Source organism: Vidua chalybeata, chromosome 16 (genome assembly GCF_026979565.1).
Source record: "Vidua chalybeata isolate OUT-0048 chromosome 16, bVidCha1 merged haplotype, whole genome shotgun sequence".
NCBI lineage: Eukaryota > Metazoa > Chordata > Aves > Passeriformes > Viduidae > Vidua > Vidua chalybeata.
Genome location: NC_071545.1, coordinates 11,878,856 through 11,898,862, shown reverse-complemented (window position 1 = coordinate 11,898,862; position 20,007 = coordinate 11,878,856). Strand labels below are relative to the sequence as shown.

The following is a 20,007-nucleotide window of genomic DNA, read 5'->3' as shown; positions in this document are numbered from 1 at the left end:
GTGAGGGCAAACAGGAGTGAAACTGAACTCAGCAGTGCCCTTTACCTCATGGAATCTTTTGGAATCGTCTTTAGAATCTCACTCTCAGAGGCACTGGAAGCCCATTTGGGCAGTAGATTTCTTTTACTAATAATTTTCATCCAGACAGCTGCTTCAGGAGCCTGTTGTAGGTATGAGCTCTCCTAGGATGTGTAATTACAGCTGGTTTTACCCATGACATGTCTCAGTTTGTTCTGTCTGAGGAAGGTTCATTGCCTTCAACTCGGCAGAATAACTCCAGGAGGGAGGTGAGGTACAAAACCAGGTGGATGTGCAGATTTCTGAAAATCAGGTGTTCTGAAAGAACTAAATAACTACAGCAGGGCAAATAATATTCCACAGTGATTGGAATATTTGGTGTTAACTTCTACTCTGGTTGGAGCAATAGAGGGTTGTGGGAGACATTCATCCCCCAGTGATGTTATCTTGCTGCATTCTGGTTGTGCAGCATCACAGCACCAACCTGCTCGTAAATGTATAATTTAATATTCTGAGACAGTAAGCTAAGAACAAAATGCAGTTTTTAAAGTTTCCTCATCTTACAAATAAAACTATACTTGGCAAAATAAAAAGGTAAAGTTTCTGCCTAGCTTAAGAAAATTAAATGCTTTTTCTTATAATTTTATTCACATTGCCAGAACATAACAAGAATGTGGTTGTTTACTTGTTTGCTCTAATCATATTCTTTTGGTTTTGTCATTAATAATGTATTGTGAATATCAATTAGAAGCTAAGCAGAAATTCAGACTTTTCTCAGAGCCAATTGAAAATGAAACATTGTTTCAAAGGAATATTTTTCTAATTTAAGAGGAAAAAAAAAGTGTCAAATAATTCAAAGTTGGTGTGTGAGAAATCTTGATAATTAGAAAATGATTCTTCCAGCTTGCAGCTGACAATAGATGGTAAATCACATATATAGAAAGAAAGAAGAGAAAGGAGTGGAAAGCAAATTATTAGCCCTGTTCCATAACTGATGGGAAAAGCAGGTAATTAGGTGATTTCTTTCGTTTTCTGACATGTGTAAATGAGAATCCACTAATAAGAGACTTGTAATATGAATGATAAAAACGAAAACAACAACAATAACAATGTCAGGTATGGTCTGAGTGTGAAGGTAGATGGTTTTGGTCAGTGCTGTGAGTGGAACACTCTGAGGTAGCCTGGCTCGAAGGGCGCTCGAGCAGTGGCAGGGCTTGGGATGTCACTGAAGTCACACCACTGAAACAGCCAGCTCCTCCTGGAGGAGATGCCTCACTCTTTGGGCAGTGGAGCTGTGCCCAAATTCTGTTGTCTTTGAGTAGAAAAGGCAGTGCTGTCATTGCTGGACACTGCTCGGAGCTCAGCACTCATTTCTTGGCTTTTCCTGGTGGCTTTGGCTTTTTTAGTGAGCACAAAAGCATTGATGGCTGTGAATCTTAAGCACCTGCTTTGTTTTCTTTAGCAAACAGGAAAGCAAGCTGATGTATTGGGTAGCCATTAGGCACTCCTCGATGGAAATCCCTCCCTTGGCCCTTCTCCTGCAGTTCTGAGTGCTGAGAGGGGCTGTGGATCTGCAGAGCTCCTGCTCCTCCCAGCTCAGCCTGTGCCTGGTTTCTGTGGCAGGGGGATTGTCAGCTTGGGGACGGGTGGGTTTTAATCAGGCCTTTCCTTTTCCTGTTTGCACTCTGCTCCATTTTCCTATTAAATGGTGATTGCACATTGTTGAAGAAGGCAGTCAAGTGTAAATTTCATTTTTTGCTTCAGCTAATGTTGCTGTTAGAGGTGGCTTTGCACATCTGTGAATATTCCCTGAAGGAGGGGGAGGAAAATCAATGGATGTTTCAAAAAAACAAAACAAAACAAAAAGCAGTGGGAGAAATTTTGAGGTAGAGGAAGCTGTGTTTTGGTACACAAACTTTCTGGTTCCGTCTGCTTCCGATCACTTGCTCTGAGTTTTCTTAGAACAGACAGAGATGATTTGTGTTTTTTCTTTCCTGGATCCAGAGATGGAAGGCAGTAGAAGAAACTTCCTTTTGAATAAAAGAATCTAAGTGGGGATGAACTCTTCCTTTGTGTCTTTTATTTGGATTGTGATCTAAGCAAGTGAGAGGGTGTGCATTCAGTTTGGGGTGAGGGTTTCCTATGCTGCTTCTCTCACAGGTCCTGTTAATTCTCAGTGCACAAAGTGGGCACTGAGTACAAAAGTGGGGCTTCAGTACAAAAGTGTCAGCACATTCTGTCCATGCAAGGTCATTCCCTGCTGTGTATTTGCAAGTTTCTTTTCCTAACGTTGCAGAAAGAACTCTGTTCCCCTTTTTTCAGTACTCCCTAACTCTGGGGCAATGTTTTTAGGAAGCAGGAAGTACCAGGTAAGCTTTTCCATCTCTTTGTGGTCACCCTGAGAGTGACTTGTGAGTTCAGAGTGACTTTATTATCCAGAGGAACTAACATAGCTTCTTGACTGCAGCATTTCTTGACTGGTGCTCAAATTTCAGCACCACCTGTGGTTCATATTTTGCATACATTTCACTGGTGGCTAATCCCCTTTTATTATCACCTTTTCATTGGCCCTAAGGTCTGAGCTGCTCATAGTGCTGAGCTGCTTCTTTCCTTCTGTTTTCCCCATCCTTTTTACACACAGACATTTTATTCATATAGTCCCTTCTGTTTGCTATTTGTCTTCCTTGCTTAAAATCCAAGTGCTGGTTAGCTTTTGGATGCATTATAGCTGCAGCCCCCAACCTGCCTTTTAAGCATGACTAAGGACAACAAGACAGTATTTATTTTCCTTGTTCCTTCCATTGTGTTTATATTCATTTATTATCCTGTCTTTTAAATGAAAGGTGTTCTGTGCAGCTGCTGACTCTCTCCTCTGTCTCATAAAACTTCTCAGATACTTGGGGCTATAAAAACCTAGTTGTAATCTGGTTTGGGATTTTCTTTAGAGATTTGTTACCCGTGTGCTACCTGTAAAAAATGTGTTAAAATAACTTAATTTATTGTGAATTTTTGTTCATTTCTCTGCAGTAGTTGCTGCAGCCAGGTGAGATGTTTGCTTAGTGAAGAATTGCCAGTCTCTTCACTGTGTGGATGTGCATTTTTATCACCTCAGCTTCCTTGGCGTGTTTTCTTATTGCTGTCTTTTTGTGTTCAGGAAAACACAGTTTTTTCTAAATTTGAGGGTCTGTCTGTGCTACAGGAATTGGAGACCAGCAAATAAAATCTGCAGGTGTAAAACAGCACATCATGACGAGTAGGATTAAATTCTGGGATACCACACAGTAGGATGGTATCAAAGTTCAAAAAGGGAGTGAGAACAATAAAGGAAGAAAAATACATTTTGCTTTGTTATTACAAAGGTACCACATTTGATTCAACAAGAGTCTGAGATAGAAGTTGCTGGAAAGATGGAGAATATCCTGGAAAAGTTTTGATATGCCTTTGTCCTGCTCTTGTATTTTCCAAAGACATCTGCCTTAGCTGCTGTTGAAGATGGAATTCTGGGCTAGATTAGATTTGGTCTGACCCACAGGGACTGCTGAGAATAGGTTTTTTTTGAGGAAGAGCGACAGTCTTTATAAAATGGAATATTTGTGTACTCAGTGCAAAGTGTGATGATGTACAAATGTTAACAATGTAGGTAGGTGTTCAGGAAATCCATCTTCTGCATGACAAGACAGTTAAGTTTCTGTACACCAGGAATATTCAAATACATTGCAAATTATGGACAGAGCAAATTCACTGTGCTTCAGAACCTGCTGGGTAAGTCACCTTACCATGCACAACATAACGTGGGATTAATTCACCAGCTGTTTAAAGATGACATTCTTCACAAGGCAGCCTCAGCACTCAAACCTTTGGCGCATGTTAAATTTTAATGGAACATCTTCGATTAAAATGAAGCTTTTGGAGCTCACACTGTTCATATGCAAAAAAATGGTTATCGTCATAAAAATCCCAGGAGGGGAGCAGAAAAATGCAATAAAATTTCACACTGTTTAATGTTCATCACCCTCGGGTATCCAGTAGATTTCCACTAACTAAATGTGAATTCCATTTGCTCCAGGAGCTGAATCTGCTTTCTCAGCCAGCTTGCCTGTGCTGCTGCCCATGGAGTCTGTTAGGAGTCTCTTCTTTTGAAATGCCTTTGTATTTCTTCAGATTTCTCTCTTTAAGAAATGCAGCTCAGTTAAGTGAAGTAGTTTATTTCCAGTGGCAGGTCTGAGCATCTTCCATGGGTTTGTTTGATCAGTTCTTGGCTGCCTTTCCTCCTTAGCTCTGCACAGAAGTTGCTTTGTGGCAGGGCTGTAAGGAAGCACAAGTGCAGTTCTTTGCTCTGCATTCCCTGCTCACTCTTACTAGATTGGTAAATCACAGCCATTTATTGGGAAATCTAATATATGGCTCAGCCCCATCAGGTTAATCTGTTTTACCTGATAAAATACACTGTGTGTTATTACCTTCCAACCTTGACCACAGGTTACTGCAAGTGCTAAGGTTATCAGAAAACTGCTGATTGTTATTTTTGGCTTTCTCATCTGGATTCCAAATCCAACCCCCTCTCTGTGTCCTGGCCTCCTCTGCCAGGACTTACGTCCAGATTTCCCTTTGCAAAAAATGTGATGCACGAGGATGGGTGGAAAATACAAAAAGCTTCTCCTGAAGATACTTGCTTTGCTGTCACTGACCAGCAGCACCTGACTGCCACCCTGCTTCCCTTTGGAAACCACAGGCAGTGTGTGCTGTCTCCAGCCTTGCTCCTTCTCTCAAGGCAGGGAATAACTGATTTCCCCATCCATAACACAGGAGCAGAATCAATTGGTTTTGTCTGCCCTCACTTCTCTTTTGTTGTCTGAAATTAAGGTGATTTTTCCCTCTGAGCTGGCTTTTCTGCAGACCTATATCTCTCATTTATTGTACTCTTGCACTGAGGCTACTGATACTGAGAGAAAAGTTTGCTCTGTCTTCTTTCTGACAGTTCTTTTATGACAATTCTTGGGCTTTTGGGAGATGTGGTTCTTTTTACTCTCTTTTTGAGAGGAAATACTGTTTGTGCCTGAAGGTTCTGTTGAGAAATATCTGGGTTTTCAGTCTTGTATGTGTCTATAGGTACCCACATAGATCCCAGTGCCAGATTTTTGTGCATGTCTATCATATAAACAGTGTACATAAAAAGGATTGTGACATTCTTATTAAATACAGTGTTTTACAGACGAGTAATAGAGGTACAGAGGAGGTTAAATTAATTGCCTGAGGTTAAGCTGAAAGCCTGAGGCTGTGTGGCTTTGAACTTAGATCTGCTGAATCCCAGATAAAACCTCTAACCTGTTAATTTTTCTTCTTAGATCTGTTCCTCCTTCAATTAATTTATAACTTTATCATCAGATGCAAAATATATCAATAGCTAAACACAAAAGAGTTGTTTTATCTATTTTAGATGGAATTTACTTTTAAGAACTGGACAACCACTAATAAATATTTTCAAAGTATTATGGAAAGTGGAAAATATATTGCTTTTAAGTCTTAAGTCTGTCTGCAGGCTTCCCTGATTCTGACTGTGCACACCCAATTTCCTGGGAGATTTTATGTCCTGTTTTGATTTCTTGAGGCTGAAGGTGACCATTTGGCAGAGCCCTCTCTCCCATGGTGGCTGTGGTGGAAGCCTGTTCTGTCCTTTGGACAAGGACATGCAGTGACAGGACAAGGCAGGATGGCTTTGAGCTGAAGGACAGAAGGTTTAGATGGGATATTGGGAAGAAATTCTTCCTGTGAGGGTGGGGAGACCTTGGCACAGGCTGCCCAGAGAAGCTGTGGCTGCCCCTGGATCCCTGGAAGTGTCCAAGGCCAGGCTGGACAGGGCTTGGAGCAACCTGGGATAGGGGAAGGTGTCCCTGCCTATGGCAGGGGTGGCACTGGATGAGCTTTAAGTTCCCTTCCAACCCAAACTGTTCCAGGATTCCATGATCCACTGGATTGTTTGATCAAAATAAGGATAGGTTTTCCTAAGATGGACTAAACTGCTAACACTGTTGCTCAGCACTTTAGTTTTCCAAAGTAATTTTCCCTTTGAAGTGGTTTTTTTTAGCTTGTTTCTTTATTTTTAAGGAATAAATTTCTGTGCTTCCACAGTGTAACTTTGGTGTTAATTGCTTATCTCCTGAGGCTTCAACAGGTAATTGGCTGAGACTTGACTCTGGCAGCCCACAGCTCAGTGTGTTCTGAAGTGGCTTCTCACAGTTTGTGTTTTAAAAATGATATTTTTTAAAGCAAGTCACCTCGGCTGGTATTTGGGATTTGGGACATTTGAATAGGAGATGGTGGATTTATTTGGGGTATTTGTAAGGGAAACCAAGCTTTTGCCTGTGCTTCAAGATGTCCAGAGCCCATTTAGTACTGCAGGGAGATTAATTCCTTAACATACTTCTTCTCAGAAGAACATGACCCCCTAGATTCAGTATGGTAGCAGTCACTGTGGAAATTTTCAGCTCAGACTACAGGGAAATGTCTATTTGTCTGCCTTCAAAACACTATAGAAGAATTCACCATATTTTGCAATATATTGGGAGTTTTGATATTGAGTTTTCACTGCTCAGAATGAAATTATATAATAGATGCTGGAGGCTTAAATTTCTTAATTGTCCCTGTGCATCAACTTATTTTTATAATTACTGTCTGTGTGTCAAAATTGTATTACTGGAAACAGAGTATCAAAGATCTTTTCCCACTTGAATGAGCATTGCTAACAGCTGTCATATATAGTATAAAAACTGTAGAGGTAATTTAGCTTGGCCCAGCATTTCTGTTCTCTCTGTATCAAAGTCTGCCATTTCAGCCTCATTTTCCTTGCAATGGGATTATGTACTCTATTACTTTCTTTGGGTAGAGGATGTAATTCTTCAGCCTTTGTTCAGTCCGTGGAGCTTCCAAGGTGTCATGGTCTGAAGCAAGAGATTTGCAGCTGGGTTTAGTTAGAAATGACTCCTGGTTGCTCACTCACCATAATGACTCTGTTTGGATTTTAATGCCCTTGCACCTCAGCTCCCTGCATGGAAATAATGTGCTGTTTCACAAAGATGAAAGGGGAAGAAAATGGTTTTGTAATGTTTCTTCAAGAGATTCTCCTTGAAAAATGAGATGAGGAATTTGTGAAAATATGAAGGGCTCTTAGCATTTTGGAGTAGAATGGCTTTTTGTCTCATTTTAGGGGAGGGCTGCGTTGCACTGTGACTACGGGAAATGTAAAAAAGAGAATTTCTGAATCTGTATATTATAAAGTTTTAGTTCAAACCTGGTTCTGCGTTCATTTGGAAAGTAAGAATATTGGATCTGGACTGTTTCTCACAAGTTAACTATGACATGGCAAGAACCTAAGAAATTTGGAGGTTTTTTACCTTCAGTTTCAATCACTTCATAATTTTTCTCATGTACACAAAAGCAATTTGAGGGAAAAAATAAGAAAAAGAGGGCAAAACCATTAAGTTCTGTGGGGAAGTCATTAGGATAGAAGTAACTGAGGATAGATCTTGGTCCTCCTGTCCTGGTCCTTGCATGCAGAGTTATGTGCTCTGCAAGCTGCATGTTGTGGCTGTGGCTGCTGAGAGCAGGTTGCTCATGGGAGAGCATCACTTCACTCCTTTTTTCCCCAAAAAGATCCTTTTTCAGTTTCCTGGGTTGGTACAGAAACACAGGGGGATTAGCTCAGGTAAAGCCCTCGATCAGGAGCCACAGAGCTTTGAAAGGGATCACTAAAAATTGTGCTGCAAACCACCCGATGTGAGTCCTGCTGGGTTACCTGTCCAGGAGAGGCAGAGTCAGGGAGAAACTGCCACAGAGCACAGGCAGAGAGAACCCAAAGTGATGGCAACAGCCCAGCCACCAGCCAGGCCAGGAGAGGTCTGCTGGGCTGGAGATGTAGCACAAAGTACATTTCCCCTTTTACACTGATTTTCCCCACATCTGAACAATGTCCCTGATTGTATTCAAAGGGTCACTAATTCCTTTAATTGCTGTGATTCAGAAGCAGTTTTGGAAATGTCTTCTCTAGTCAGCACACTGTGGTGCCTGCTTATGCTTTTCAGGCTTAATGTGCCTTGGATGGAAGCAAAGCAAAGATTATTTCTTTGTATGTAAACACAAATAATGTTGTTTTTGGTGTTTGCACACAATGGGTGAGGCTGTCAGTGGGGCTCTGTGTGTGGAGTGGTTTTGTTTAACTGAGTGTTACTGCAAGCTTACAGTTGATTGAAAACTTCAATTTCCTCTTTCCTAAGCTGCACTGTTGCCCACAGATGTAATACTTAAAAATATGACTTTATGTGCACATGTGTATACATGCAGACTTCAGATTAGAGAGTAAAATGTGTAATTAAACTAACATTCAATGTTTAAGCCACTCAGTCAACAGCCTTCTGGTTATGGATGTATTTCTAAGTTGGACTGGTCAGCAGATGGGACAGCTACAACAATTTTTGTAGTTTTTGCCGCCAGTCAAACTGTCCACTGCACATTAGGGAATGAATGCATTTGGGGAGTATTCAGAATGGAGGGAAAATGCCAGGTTCTAGTCTCAATTCCAGGCACAAACCAGTTTCAGGACAGCTGGAAGTTTCCACTGAAATTATCCATTATGAAATAAATGTACATCTCTCTGGTTAATTAGCACTACTATCCACAGCAAACCCACGAAGGCAATAGGAAATTTTCACTCTTGTTTTTGAGCCGTGTCTGCAGGCAGTGTAAAACTGCACAGACCACGTGTGTGTCAGGGGACCCTCCCAAGCATATGAGCTCTGAATTTAATGGATTTTAAAATACTTTAAGAAGAGATGTGGCTGGATGAGAAATGTCAGTGTCTCCTGCAAACCAGTTTGGGCTGAATCTCTATCTGAATTGTTCTGAGGAAAGGCAACCCACCCCAGCATGTCTCCTGTACACAACACAAAAAGAGTGGAAAAAGCCTGCTTGAGATACAACCTTTGCTTGAAGATTAGAATAGAAACTAGCTGCTCAGCTGTTCTTTAAGAGCAGACTAAGCTTTATATTAATGCAGTCACAGCTGATGGGACACAGAAGAAAGCAAACAGGAGACTGAGAGCCTACCTTTAAAACAGTAAATTAGATGTTCCTAAAGGCAAGACATTTACAGCTATTATAGTCTCATATTTATTTGCAGTCTCATTTTCCTTGCACTTGCATTTAGATCTACTACTATGCTCTTAAATGTGATATTAGGTGGTTTTGCCCTGTGTTTGGAGGCACTGGGTTTTCAGATTGATTTTTAAAAATGCAGGGCTACCAGCAGAACCTTGCATTTGATGACACTCAATATCTCTGATGGTTTTTAAAAAAAATCAATGCCCACTGAATCTTGTGCAAAACCACACTAATTTCTTCTAATGAGACTGTAAGGCTGACACCTGTAATCTCCTCAGCAATCCAAGTTTTACCTTTTGGAGGCAGAACTCTATTGCACACAGGGCTGGTAACTTGTGCTGCCTAGGATTTCTGCCTGGCCCTCACTTGCAAAGATGGGGAGAATAACCACAATTAGTTGGTGTCAAATTGATCCAGGTTTTCAGTATTCAGCAGGGAATCTCGTGAAGGCAAGCAAAGATTGTCCAGGCATCTGTATGGATTAGTTTTTCCTCTCTTCAGGGCTCTCTCCTGGCTGCAAGATCTGTCTTGGGATATCAGTGGAGTCAGGCACTGCAATTAGCTTTATATAAATAAATTTGATGTTATTCAAGACGATTGCTTATCATGTTTCTATGGAAGCTTGAAGAAAAAGGGGAATATGTACTGGAAGTTGTTTGAATATTCGAATATTGCTACTCTGCCTTTTGGTATTTTTCATATTTCAGTTGCCTCTGCTCGTGTCACTGCCCTGCTCTGCACCAGCTCAAACCTGCCAAGTGCTAAATGCAGGATTTTCTACTTAAGAGCCTGGTGTAAGACCTCATAGGAAGTTTATATTTGATTGTTGAAGCTGAATTGCCAGCACTTTGCTTAGGGAATTAAAAAGAATTTTAAAAAAGCCCCACCAATATGAAAACTAAAATCCAGGAACATGCCAATCTAGGCCAAGCAGGCTGCAACCCTGCCCCACATTTAAAATAAATGCTGAGGACCTGGTCAAATTTAGTCCTCAGTTGTGGGCAAAACTGAAATTATTTTTCTTAGGTTAAAGCAGTTGTACTTTCTGTTACAGCTTTGCAGTAAATAAACCTTGGGTAGCAAACTAGGCTGGTGGTAGGTTCATGTGCTGAAGTGGGCTCAGAGAGGTGAGGTGCCTCATAACCAAAGGAAAATTCCAGACTTTTGGTATTGTACAAATGTCTCCTGAATTACTGGTATGTCACAAGACATTATTCTTGCATTGTATCTAAAAGCCAGGCATTACTCTGGTTTTTATTGCTTGTCTCTGACAGTTTCACTGGAATTCTGGTTGGTTAACACGGGAAAGGAGATGTTTTAGTTTCAGATGCAATCTTATATTTCAGTTTAATTCTTTAATTCAACATTTAAAAACCCACTCTGAGGACCTAACAAACAATATCTTTTTGCTCAGCCTTTGTTCTGTGGATGGTGGTGTTAGGAAATAAAATAAAAGTTTCTCCTCTGCTTTAGAAATATCCACTTGCCCACATAATCTTTGTAAGTGTTCTCTGTGCTGTAGTTAACAGTGGTGGTTTGAAAGTTCAATGCAATGTAAATGTTGGATTGTGCCTGCATTCTCTTTAATTCCAATGCTTTTATCCCATGTACTGCACCATAAATGGATGAACTATTTCACAAATCCAATTAAAAAAAAGAAAGATGAACTCATGGAACTGGTTTTAGTCTGTAAACACTACTGGTAAAATACAAACATTAATTCTTCTTAAAAGGATTCTTCAATCGATAGAAATGTCTCTATACATTTTTTATAAAACTATTAAAATAGTCATTTCCCTAGACTGTCCTGCCTTAATAGAAACACAAATATTGGAACGCCAAGGTCCTGAAAATGAGAGCATCAACAGCCTTGGAATGAATTGGTTATTGTTGTCTAGAGCTAGAGAAGGATCAGAAAAATACTGATGAAATCCGCTAGATTAGGGTTTTAAAATATTCCTGTATGAAGTTTGTGATAAGCAATTACAGGCTTATGGATTTTCAAATCATTCTCAGGCTGTTAAATGTATAAATGTTATCAGTATCTAATAGTTGGAGCTATGGAATCCATTTCCTCTAAATAGATTAATGAATTCAACTAAAATTGATTGGCTGTTGGAGGATTGATTTAAGCAATTCCAAGTAGACTTGTCAATATATACTCATTTTGAGATACTAAGAATGTCATAAAATTAGCTAAAGACACGAAAATATTTACTCATTTGGGCATGCATGCTATTAAAGCATGATCCTCTACAGTATAGAATATTTGGATACTTTAGCAGGTTTCAGGGTTTGCTGTTTACTGGTTTTATTCAATTTGAGAATAACTTTGAACAGCCAGAACATCAAAGAAAAACCTCTCCCAGGTTAGCAGTCTGTCAGTTCAGCCAGTGAACATGCACAAAATACCTTCTGTAAAATCCTGGTGATTTTGTGTGCATCTTTCCTATACTCTCCTTTGTTTTTCCTTGTCTGGCTTACTTGCTTGGGTGTTTTTAATTATTATTTCTATTGTATTGTTTTGTTGTTTTTTTTTTTTCATTGACTAAAAAAAAAGAAGGAAGGCTATATAGAATTGCTGTGCTAGTTATCTTTTATATATAATTTCGTGTATCTGTAGCCATTTAGAAAGCCTGGGAAGCACTTGCTGGCTGTTCCTGGCTGACACCTGCATACAAAGGAGCCCCTGCAAATATTCTTTGGTTTGGAACATCACCTGTAGCTGATACAGCTGCTCTGTGCAAAGCATCACCAAATCACAGTCCACTAGGAACTCTGCTGCCATTCAAGGGTGACAGTGTTGCTGTTGATGGAAGGAGATATTTTCTGTATTCTTACAACCTTCTTGTGAATTTGCAATAAAATTATAAGTTTTCTGCTTGAGTTCCATCCTAAAGTTTTTAGAAAAAGACTTTTTTTTCCTCTCACTTTGTTTAGGAATTTGGTGAGAGGGTTTGCTTAAGGAATTAGTGTAAACTTGACAAGAATTTCAACAGTTGCCAATTAGTTTTTGCACTGTTTTTTGTTAATGAATCCACCTAGACTAATACTCCAGTGGTGTGTTATTGCAGTATGTGAGTCAAAGTCCTTATGGTAACAATGGATTCCTCATTTTCAGCAAAAACCTTTCTTGGCTTTGCCATATGCTGTAAACAGCTGGTTTACACAACCTGCTAGTAAGATAATTTATTGTGTCTTGTCTGTTGACGTTTCTTCATCCTTCAGTAAACTTTGTTTTCTGTACTGTTGAATGAAATCTGGGGAAAAATTCCACCCTTTCTTCTGGGCCACTGGGTACATTTCTGCTGAAATACCTGGAGTAACCAAAGCAGCTATGACTTGTAAATCCTCCTGCCTCAGAGTGAATTAAATGACAAAGGAAAGAGCTGCCAAACGTGGATTCTTGATCACTGCTTTCTTTCAAAAGGGTGGTGAGGACAGAAAAATTCCCTGACTGAAGAAGATCACTGCTGGAAGTCAGATCTGGGAGCACACGTGTTGGGAGTGTTTCAGCAAGCAGTGACAGAACTCTGGAGTCTCAGATTTTACTCAGACCAACACCTTCTTCCCCCTTTGTTGTCATTCCAGAGATCTAACAGACTCTTGAATAAAGGGTACAAAATTGTTTCTTCTTTTACATTTACTTCTTCATCTCTCTTGCTTCATTTAAAGCTGTTTTTCTGATCTGCATTTGTGTTACCGTTTGCTCCCATGGGAGTGATCAGATGGTGCCAAAGCACAGAGAGCAGAGTCCTTGAAGCAGCTGAATGGGGAAGACACTTTACTACAAGGAAAGTGCCCTGGGACATGAATTGCTTTAATTAAAACCTTCAGGCAAAAGTTATAAGTCTCAAAGTGCATCTCATGTAAATCAGATGGCAGTTTCTTACTGGTTTTTAATGTTGTTTGATGTGTATTACAGTTGAGCAAATCACCTACAGTATAAATCTATATTTTCATATTGCCCTAAAGATGTTAAGAAGCCCTTTTATGCACAAGAGCAACATTCTGTGTGTGAGAGCAACAGTTGGAGGCTAAACACTGTTAAATTGACTGTTAAAAGAAGTGATTGTGCAGTAACTTTGGAAATGGAAGTCTCTCTAATGGATTGCAGAAGTAAACAAGGTTTCTCCAAGACCTCCTGTGATTATACACACAGGAAAAGCCCCATCAGAGAAATCAGACAGCATTTAAAAATATGAAAAAAATTAATACTTGTAACTCTTGCAATGCTACAGAGGATAAAACAGTACAGATATTATTTAATATGCATTGATAAGTACTGTGTTCTTGTGTGGGTCTCTGTGTGTAAATATATATATATATATATATATATATATATATATATATATATATATATATTTATACACTGCACATATAACTGTATATATATTTCAGGTGCAGGAATTTTCTGAATCTCTGCCAGCAGGGAGATGCCAAGCTCTTATCTGAGAGTTTCCACTCAATATCCCACTGAGGCCATGGTTCCCTGTCATGCCTCCAGTTGCACTGGAGAGCAAAACACCCCTCTCCCTCTCCTCTCCCCCCGCCAAAGTGCCTGATACTAAACCTTAGGAATAATGACAAAAATGATTCATTATTAATAAGTTAACCTAGACTATACAAGGCTTGACTTCTTCTGTCTGCCTTGCTGAGTTTGATGTGTATTTTCCTTCCAGAGAAAAAGAACATCCTGCACAGAATAGCCATGGGGTTCTCTTTATAAGATGTCTGCTTCTGCTTAAGTGGGCTGATGGTAGATTGGAAGCATTTCATTGCTGCTGATGGCAAAGTGATACTTCATACTTCACTGGAGATTTCTGAACTCCATCAGTCCTTTACTGCTTGCACTCAGCACGGCTTAGCAGTTGAAGATCAAGGCTAGAAATAAAATATAAAAAAAAAGAAGGTGGCAAAATTTCAACTCTGCCTCTGAGGAGCTTCTCTGCCTGGCAGTGGAAAGTTTGCTCACTTTCTGCATTAATATTTTGCTCCTACCAAAATGGCTACATCTGCCTTCCTTTCAGAGTGAGAAACGGGTGAATACTCTTACACTATCTGGATAAATGTAAAATGTCGTTTGGATATCTTAGTTTAATGTGCAGGTATCATGCCCATCAGCAGGGCACTTTGTATCTTCAAATACTGTACCAGTAAGTTGTTATTTGCACACAGGCAAACTAAACTTAACTGTCCCCAGTGTATTCCCATCCCTGTTAACATCTCAGATATTTGCTTTGTGAATTTCCTTTATCAAAACTCCTAGGTTGTCCTCTGCTGCCACAAAATCCTTCAATTGCCTTTCTTTGGAGATTTGGTGGTATTAATTTTGTGGGGAGCCTCAGACAACAATATTCTACCCAGTTACATGTCTGGCTACTGGTGTGGCAAGTATTATTATAGTTATTGTTGGGTATTGATTTGCATTTTCCAGCTGCCTCTCATTGAAGACCATTAATGAGCCATTTAGTGATTGGTTTCTTTTTCAGCAGCTTCAGTAGAGATGGATGCAAGCAAACTCACATGACCAGGGAGATGTCCCAAAATGCAGTCCTGGTATCCTGTTCTGTGTCCCAGTGGCAGCAGGAAGCTGTGGTTGGGGCTGGTGGTGGGGTCTAGGTGCAAGCTGGTGGCTCTGTTTAATTTTTGTTGTTCTTGCTCTTGCTTCCTTGTGATGGAAGATCGGGTGTCTCCAGTGTGTGAATATTGGTGTAGTCTCTGTCCTGGGCATGTGAAAGGTCACTGATTTATGGTTGTGTGAGGCTCTTCCCCGCTTGTTGTAGACAAGCTGGGTCACCAGGTCCCACATCCTCCAGTGGATCCTGTGGCTGATGGAACATGGTGTTGTTCTTGCCTCTGGTGAGAGAGGGGAGTTTGTATAGGAGATTTGCTCAGTACCTTGCTGTGCTGTGTAAGCAAAGAATCCCTCTATCAATTCATACAAGAACTAACCCTGCCTTTTTAAAGGTCATTTCTGTCTCAGTCAGCTCTTAAAGTTCAAGAGGAAATAAACTGCTTAGAGTTGGCATTTTTCAAGTCAAGTGTCAACTTTTCAAGCCCCCGAGCCAGTGAATGCAGAGGAAGGAGAGATTAATAAGTGAGCTGCTTGCTTGATACAGTGATTGTGCAGAAACATTCCCTTTTTTCTTTCCTCTTTATGGGGCTTTGGAACGAACATCATTGAAATATCTTACTTTCTCCTTTTCACTTTGCAATGCAAAAGTACCCAGAGCTCTTTAGAAGTGCTTCTTTTCCCATTAGTCCGGTGACAGCGAGCGGAGAGTTTGTCAGCTCCACTGAAGTAGGACACAAGGAACATTTTATGACATTGCCAATACCTAAAAGCTCCTTTAACCAGAGATTCTTATTATCCAGTAGGGACAAAACTCTCTCTTAGAAAGCAGCTGAAGGCTGAAGTCTCCAAGCGGGTGCCTGCCCCTAACTGCATTGATGCCTCTTCCCATGCAGGGGATGGTGGATCGATAAGGAAATAACCAGGAGGAATGGGCTGCATTAATCAGGTACAATGGAGGCAGCAGGGGAGATGATGAGGGAAGACAGGTGGCAATCGAAGGATGTGTTGAGCACAGCCCATCAATTGGCTGCCAAAGTGCCTCTATTGAGTGTGGGGGGTGTGGGCTGGGGGGGACCAGCTCTAATTGTGCTGATGGACAGCTCCAGAGAGAGCAAGCTGTGTCTCCCAGTTACTGCCTTGGGGTTTTAGTTTTGGTCTTGGCAACTTTGTCTTGTCAGTTCGTTTTTCTGGCTCACCTAAACTCCAATTGAAGGTTTTCTTCTTTCCTTCCTAAAAGAATTTGCAGAAATAAACACATTAGTGGCATTGTCTTGTTGTGCTTTGCTTTAAATAAAGTGTCATGGTAATAACAATTTTTGAAAGCGACAGATAAATCAGCCTTGCCAAGCATCTCTGCATAGCTACCCTGGAAGTGTTCAAGCCAGGCTGCGTGGGGTTCTGACAGCCTGGTCTGGTGGAAAGTGTCCCTGCTGATGGCAGGAAGGTTGGAATGACATAATCTTTAAGGTCCCTTCCAACCCAAACCATCCTCTGCTTCTATGGTATTCCAGACCATGTGATGTCATGTTCTGCTGGGGTTAAACCAAGACAGTGATGAATTGAGATGCCTCAATTCATCAGGTGCTGAGGGCAGAAACTTCTCCCTGCACCTGTTGAATCCATGCTGGACTATCATCCTGTCCCCCCAACGTGGTTGATGCAGGATTTATGGTGCCAGCTGGCTGATATCAAATTACATTGAACAGAGCATTTCTTTTATGAGTGATGCAGAAACAAAATTACTTGCCATGTTTTAAATTCATTTCCTTGTCACAGCTTCACCACAAAATAAGGGATCTGATTTGTCTGTGAATGTAGTGATTTTGAAACCTGAAACCGCTGTATAAAGACCATTTACATGTCTACCTAACTGGTTTCTCTATAAGTATTCATGACAAAAAGATTGCTTTGAATGCAGTATTGTTTTATTAAACACTTAAAAATATCGATGCAGAAGAATTGGTGTAACAGGGCTATAAATGCAGTTGTTCTGGCAGTTTTCCTTCCATGGTGACAGCTTTATTCCCCTTGCCTTGTATTGGTTTATGGGTTCTTTGACCTAATTTGGGGGATTAAAATTAGAGGAAGATAGGTTTCTGTGCCCTGCATGTAAATCCTAATAATGTCAACAGTCCAGTGGAAGATTGAAATAGTGCTCTGGATTCCTAGTTGAAACAGGGAGAACAAGCATCCACAGGATGTTTTAGGAATGGGTTAGCAGGGCTTCATTCTAAGTCTGATTTAGGCATATCCTTTTCATGGGGAAAAAATTACAGCTTGGAAATGGGGTCTGAGGAAGCCTTTTGCTTCTCCTCAGCTGCCCAAATACAGCAGCTCTACATATTCCCTGGGTTTTTACAGAGAGGGGATGCACAGCCACTGCAGGAGGAATGGCAGATATTCCTGGTGTGACAGTCGAGCTTGGAAAGATCCCAGTTTCTTTAGTCTCATTATGTGACACCAGATGGCTGGAGATCAGCTCTTCTCTGCCTTGTGGGTTTATGTACATGCCTGTGCTTATGTACATGCCCAAAAAGGATGTGTATGAGAATATAAAATAGTATAACTGGGATGAAGCATACCCCACAGTGGATGTTTTTGGGGGAGCTTCAGTTAACTCTGCTGTTTTGCCTCATTTATATATATGGTTTTGCTTTTATGTGTTGGTTTTTTTTTTTAATATTTTAAGTACTATTTTCCCCACGAGGAAAATAGGTGCTTGAAAGGCAAGATCAGGGTCGCAAGGTGAAGCTCTCAGGGGGTAGGAAATCCCAAATTCAAGTCACTTGACACCTCCTTAGTCTGGTTTCCTACAGCATGCAGCATTCTTGTTTCCAGACTTGGTGGATTATGTTAACTTAATGAGCAGCTATTAATGCTTTTCTACAGAGAAATTTCATAATTTATTAATTACTTCCTATGCTAGTTCTGTTATACCAGATGTAAACTGAGGAGAAATTGTAGCCTTATTTTTGGAGATGCCAATATGGAATATTTAGAACATATAGAGCTTCATAGAGCCTGAGAAGCTGCTGCTGATTTCAGCAGCAGTGTCAGTGCCCAGCACTGGAGCTCAGCACCAGGGGCTGCCCAGTGACTGAGCACCAAGGATTGCTTTGGGAAGGTCATGGTATCACCAGGAGCTCTGGCAGAGACAAGAATTGGAACCAGATTTTTTGGGAGACTTTCAGTTGCCATAATGTGAGACAATTCTCTTCAAGCAATTTCTGTGCTTCGTTAATCTTCCAAATTCTGCAGCAAATGAGGCAGAGATCCTGCAGAAAACAGATGCAGTTAGCAGTGAATTCTGATTTGTTGTTGGAGCATGGTAGAAAAGATCCTACACTACCATGAGATGTTGTTTGTGCCCAAAGACATTGTGGCACTTCAAAAATCCATGGTTACAGGTCAGGTTATTTGGTCATGGAAAATTTAAGATCTTTGCTGACTTAGAATGCATCCATCTTGAGGATTTAAGGATTAGCAGGTCTGTTACAGCACTGTGCTTAATATGGCTTGGATCCTGGTAGACTGCTTTGAGACGAGCTGAGTCAAAGCAGGTGGGAGGCAGATATGAGATGGAGTTAAATTGGTGCTTGTGGGAAAGAAGAGCCAAGTGCAGCAGTCTGGCAGAGTGCTTGTCACAGGCAGCTGAGTGACTTTGCAGTCATTCCTTTGCTTTTATCTGTACCAGTGTCCCATGGGTAAATGCTGGGGGGTAGCACTTAATTGTTTGGGTTTATTTGTTGTCGACAAGTAACTATGAATTCTCTTCTGAGTCCCTAGTGAAAACTGAGACAAGTTTTCATCACATAACCTGGAGGGGTTTTCACTGACAAAAACCTGATGCTGAAATGCTGAGCTATAGCTTTGGATTTTAGTCAGAGTTATGGTGAGGGTCCATCACTGAGTTGTTCTGCAAAAAATACCTCAGACAAGTGTGTTTCTGTAAATTTGTTCAGGTAGTCTTAGGTTCAGATATTAAAAAAAAAAGTGACTGAGCAGTAATATACAATCCTCATTTCAATCCTCATTTCATTGTGGAGTACTGTAATACACACTGGAAATGAGGTCTCATTGGAAAAGGTAATTTGAAAAAGATCCACAGAACCTTCACAAAGCTGTAATGAGTCACCAGTCTGTGAGGACTCACTTGCTATATTGCAGTGGAGGGTTTAATGTTTTGTTTTTCTCATCTAAACACTTTGACCCTTCTTATTTTATTAAGATAAGCCATTATCTAGCTGTCAAGAGCCTAGAATTTCTGCAGATTTGTTTGCTGACAAGTTGGTTCAGCACGACCATTCTCCTACTCATTTCTTTCACCACTTCAAGCAAATTTTCCTTTTTTCACTCCTCTTTATCAGTTCTTTATTCTTTAGAGCTCCTCAGCTCTCATGCTATTCCCAGATGACTTTCCCACTCTCTCCATAAGTGTTGGTTGGAATGTATAACAGAAATTGGAAATATTCTTAGTCACTTGTGGTGTTCATGTTACCAGTTGCTGTGCTGGAGAGTGTCCCAGTGACTTGATAGCTTACTGGGAGAGAGAAGAGTTATGATGTGCACTTTATCAAGCAAATAATACTGGATCGGGTTGAGAAAACTGTGCAATGCCTTCACTTGTGGCTGTGCAACAACTGAAATCCTTGGGATTTGTATTTGGGGCTGAGTGGTGGGGAAGGACAGAGGTCAGGATTAATCCCTGTAGTGAAGGAGCAGTAGAAAACAATAGTACAAAAAAGAGTGAGAAGTTTTGACTTTCTTCATCATATTTAGGCACAGCCAGGAGTTCCTCCAGCCCACCAGTGTGATTATAGGTTGGTAACTGGTGGGGCCAACTGCATTATTCATTCTGGTTCAGACTGAAATGAAATCATCGAGGGCAATTTTCTGTGCCACACTTCAAGGTCAGATGAGAGTATTTATTATTCCTTCTCTGTTTATCTGTGAATGCAAATTGAATTTAGTGATTCAAATTGATGAAATGTTAGAAATATAAAACTCATCAGAGCCGACATGAAGAGAAATTACTGGGTAGAGCTGGCCAGTGACTTCACCAGCCCATGTACAGGCCTCTGTTTAGATTAGTAATTATTTCAGTCTTTGGGTTTTCTCATTCAGAGTTTTGTTTCAGTTGTTGTCATTTTTGTTTTCAAAGAAAAAAGTGTAATAACTTTGAAGCATTTAGAATTTGAATTAGATGATGTAAATTAAGCCAGCTGCAGAGAGGGTGCTTGCATCCTGGCTGGAGAAAA

General features: G+C 40.5%; 1 protein-coding gene across 5 annotated transcripts in view; it reads left to right on the top strand.

Annotated features, from left to right (window-relative positions):
• Positions 1 to 20,007, top strand: part of MAD1L1 (mitotic arrest deficient 1 like 1) — a 352,882-nt gene that overhangs the window by 75,416 nt on the left and 257,459 nt on the right. The window lies entirely within an intron of this gene.